Here is a 5203-nt window from a genome sequence, read left to right as displayed (position 1 = left end):
ATATACAAGGATTCAGAGTTGCGTCCCTTAGAAATATAAGACCTCAAGCTCCAACACAGGGCGTGACATAATCCATTATTGCTATGAGGAGCTTGCCTGAGCCGAATGATCGCGACTCGCATTTTCCCGTAACCTGCATGGCTTCGCCAACAGGACCATGTATTATAAGTAGTATTAGTTTATGTTTCTAGGTTTGTCAGCAATATATAAGTGCTCGTGGGTTTCACAATTTGCCAAACGTCTAAATGAGTGAATTGGTATGGTTTTACGCCGCGTTTAGCAATATTCCAGCAATATCTCGACGGGGGACACGACAGAAATGGACTACACACATTGTACCCATATTTCTTACTTGCCCGTGAAGAGATCACCCGTTTAATAAACATACAGCTATATTACACATTGTGTAATACCACGGACCTATCCTTGGTAATACCAGCTAGAGACCATGTAATAATTTATTATATGGTCTCTGGTAATACCAAAACGCGTGCTTATGTACTGTCAGAACCAGTTTCACGAACAAATATTGAAAGCTCTCAACATCCTTTGACCTATTCAACGACATTGCGTGTAGAGATGATCGATCACTGGGGAGCTTATGCACACTCGATGACCCTAAGCTGGGCCCCGTCTCTAATATCACAATATAGGCAAGTTGACGACGCGCATAGGGAGCCGGGAACCAGCTTACGATGACCAGCAATCTTGATGCTAGTGTAGCAGGGCGTGGAGTCATCTCACAGATTACATCCTTACCTTGTCAGCTAGCTGACGGGGTTAACCTCTTTGGTCATGTGGACAAGGCGTTCAACCTCTGATCAGAAGGTCCGTGGTTCGAATCCCATCACGGGACTCGGAAATTTTATGGCCGTTACACTAGGCTGACGTCGCAATGCATTGTTTTGCCAGTGGATCGTGCAACAAAATTCCACAAATTACGTCATTGGGCATTGTGACGCGATTGTCAATTTTGTGGTGCAGATCCCCGTTCCACAAGTCGATCATAGTGTAACGACAGTCGTAATTTTATAAGTCCATGTTTAGCAGGGGTTTATGATAACTTTAGCGTTATTACGATAGCTTTGTTGAACGGACCCCTGAATTCTGAAGGTGGGCCGTTGTATGGTATTAAATTAATATGTATTAACCTTTGACGTGTTTGAAGTATGGTTCTGTTAAACTTAATTAGAGTAAGTTGTGGATCACGTAGATGTCTGCCTATTCACACACGACAGTGATATTAAAAAATATATAAACGGCAAGTAATAAATAAAATACTGAACTTACTCCAATGTCAAACCAATTTTATGAAACTCGTGAATAGTTCTGATATCTGACGAGCGAAAGCGATTCCAGCAATATCACAACGGGGGACACGACAGAAATGGACTTCACACATTGTACCCATGTGTAGGGAATCGAACCCGGGTCTTGGCCGGATTTACTCCCACATGAATCTGACACGCACGTCGTGATATAACTGAAATACTCCTCAAAGAGGACTTAAATTAAAATCACTCACTATGCGACCTTCTTGGTTACAAATCCTCTACTTCTAAGTGTTATTTTTCTTCTCCTCCTCGGCTATACACACACCCTGTACATCTAAGTGTCGACTTTCTTTTTCTCCTCGGCTATTACACACACCCTGTACATCTAAGTGTCGACTTTCTTCTTCTCCTCGGCTATACCACACCCTGTACATGTAAGTGTCGACTTTCTTCTTCTCCTCGGCTGTACACACCCCCTGTACTTCTAAATGTCGACTTTCTTCTCCTCCTCGGCTATATACGCACCCTGTACTTCTAGATGTCGACTTTCTTCTCCTCCTCGGCTATACACAAACCCCCTACTTCTAATTGTCGACTTCTGAACACATTCTACTTCTCGGTGTCAAGTTTAACTTCTATATATCTTAAACTGTCGTCTTTCATTTCCTTGACAACCTGACTTCTCTTCAAACCGTTATAGACCCCCTGCACACTTTCAATCAGTAACGATTCAGCTATACCATCACGGCTTGTCCATTATCATGGACCAGGCAAACCAGTAACTGACAGCATGAGCAACGACCCATGCCATCGGGGCAAGAGGTATATAAATACAGTGTTTATTCCTAATGCAGGATATTTACCATCCCCAAACACACTCGAGTGATAACGTCTATATCAGCCTCTCAGGGGTTAATTTATGTTGGATTACCATACGCAACAAACTTCGAATACAATTCGAATACTAATTTATAATAATAATAAGAAAAAGATGCCGTGAGTTTATGGTCAAATGCACTGATGTCATGTAATGGCCATGTTTGAACCCTTGGGGTATTACTAAAGTACGACCCGTGAAGATCCGGGGTAGAATAGGTCTTCAGCAACCCATGCTTGCCATAAATGGCGACTATGCCTGTCGTAAGAGGCGACTAACGGGATCGGGTGGTCAGACTCGCTGACTTGGTCGATGCATGTCATCGTATCCCAATTGCGTGGATCGATGCTCATGATGTCAATCCACTTCCTCTTACCAAGCTCATTCTTGTGCCCCCCCCCCCCCCCCCCCGCCCCCCCTGCTGTGGTATTGCTGTTATATTGCTAAAAAGTGGCGTAAAACCATACTCATTCACGTACTTTAAGCGGGCCCAACACGTGTATTAGACCGTGTCACATTAAGCGCATTGCTATCGAGGAGCAACTTCGGTTTGGAGTAAATATTAAGAGTGAGAGAGTGAATGTGTTGGGTGCCAACAAGACATTTACAGACAGCCGTCATATACCCAATCTCATTAAAATCAGACCTTAGTTCTCGCTACCGCTAAACAAAGATCTGAAGACATCCCATTAGGGGTCACGTCAGAACGACCTTTCATCCGACCAATCGGAGCGTCGCTTACCAGATTATGAAAGTGACAGTCGGAATGTGATTTCTAATCATGCAACCTTGAAAACTTTATTCCGAACGATAGTTACGGGTTTAACGACTGAATCAATACAATCTAGCCCATCTATTAGCCATTCCAGAAAGTTCTTTTGATCAGGTTTCAAATTTGTAATCGAGAATTTGTCAAAATATGTTTCGAAGCGTAGTCGCCAATTTGAAATTAGTGCCGTAAAGCACGAGAAAGCTGCCTTCTGATTGGTCATTCCATTGGTCGGTCAAAGTTCGCGCAAGGTCGGTCTGACGTGACCTGTAATGGGATGTCCTCAGATCTTTGTTTAGCGGTAGCAAGAACTAAGATCTGATTTTAATGAGATTGTCATATACCTAGAATATTGCTGAGTGCGGCCTTAAACAAAAAAACAACCAACCACTCCAGCACACTTGGGGTCATTCCTACCCAGAATTCCTTGCGCCCAGTCTAGTATCTCTGCCATAGGCCGGCGGGATGTGACGATTCGTCACATTATATACAGTCCATTGATCAAATTACATATGTTTTTCATCTATTTCCTTTTTGAAAAGTCTAGACAGTTAGATAAGCATATGTAATAAAATGTACAGTTCCATTGACAAAATATCCTAAATCCTAATATCCTTTTTTTCATTGGTTGTACGGCTCCACCTGCTGTCGTCGAAGCACTGTATTAGAATGAACGCGTTTGTTGATAAACAAGAGAAAAGTCCGGTCAGGTGATATGTAAATTAACTTGTGAGTGAGTGAGTGAGTGAGTGAGTGAGTTTGGTTTTACGCCGCTTTTAGCAATATTCCAATATCACGGCGGGGGACACCAGAAATGGGCTTCATAATTAACTTGTGGCATTGATGTAATGTCAAGTCGTCACTGAGACGGACTGTGACTCGGATGTCGTATTACACTTACGTCTGACTACACTGTACTATATACTGTTCTATACTGACTTTCGTTTAGTGGGTGAGTTTAGGCCGCGTTTGACAATAGCCAAGCCATACCCCTTGGCGGTTGACACAAGAAAAAGGTCAGACATCGCTCGTAATATCAATCACTGGTTTGTCTAGTCCAGATTCATCTTTCCGAGGCAAGGGAGTTAACTGACTGCGAGCACGTCAGCAAGCACCACAGAACCTCCGACAGTTGGCACAAGCACTGCGGGAGTGGGTGAACACTCCCTAGGCTACAATTCGGAAACTGAGTGCTTCCATGGGACGATGATGTCAGTTCTGGACATTAATGGTGGTGGCCATACAAGATATTGAAAACAGATGACCGTCACCTTGAAAATCTACTGTTCCATGTGTCACGTGGAACCTGGATCAATGACAATGATGAGTGCCAATTTTGACAATCTAAAATCACTTTTGCGTTTATCTGTTTTTGCATAGGACAAAATATCGCAAAAGAAACGTCACCATGGGTAGATATATGAGAAACTTTATTTGTCCAAACACTGATAAACATACTTTGAGACATATTTAAAAGATGAAACTTGGCAAAACTGATCATCAAGGTTGAAATTAAAGTGTCACTTGTCTCTGAGAAAATGGCATCACAACTCAGTATCTCATGTGTCCGCCATGTGCGATTCACAAGCATCATGCGTGTTCAGTAGGGTTACGTGCACGGAGTAGGAACACACATATTAGCGATATCTCTATTTCTAGGAAATTTGAGTCAATAGAATAATGTAAGGCGGGATGTTTTGTAGCCAGGTGGCCCCCTAGATATGTAATAGAAAACAGTTTTATTTGAAAAAAGGTGGGGACAAGTGATACTTGAACAAATATTTGCCCACTTTGAGATACCTCCTAGCCACACACAATGTTATTTATTTTTGCATGGCCAGTCCCGTCTTGTCCTGCCTCATCTTAGAGTCACGCTAAAAATGTGAAGATATAATATATGCATTTAATGATCGATGTAACATGTATGATATATGAGAAGGGTTTTAATATTATGATAGTAATTCGCCTGAAATCGCCAAACTCAATGTCCGTTACTTAACAGACATGTTTAAGGTTATCTGATCAACAAAACTGAACACTGTACACAAATGTCTCTCATAAAGGCCCTGGATCTACTGGTATATAATACACCCCGTTCGACTACAAAAGTTCGCAAGTCTAGATTACTACAGTTTGAGAAAATGAAGAGAGTCTCTGGGCTCCTATTTATTATATTGTATTACGATAATTTACCGTTTTTGTCTGCATTATAGTTTCATATCAGAGGCTAGATGTTAGTTTAAGTGTAAACTGAAAACACATATCGTAAACAGTAGGTAATAC

This window comes from Haliotis rufescens, unplaced genomic scaffold (assembly GCF_023055435.1).
Source record: "Haliotis rufescens isolate VD_foot unplaced genomic scaffold, xgHalRufe1.0.p SCAF_3, whole genome shotgun sequence".
Classification (NCBI taxonomy): Eukaryota; Metazoa; Mollusca; class Gastropoda; order Lepetellida; family Haliotidae; genus Haliotis; species Haliotis rufescens.
This window is presented reverse-complemented; position numbering follows the sequence as displayed.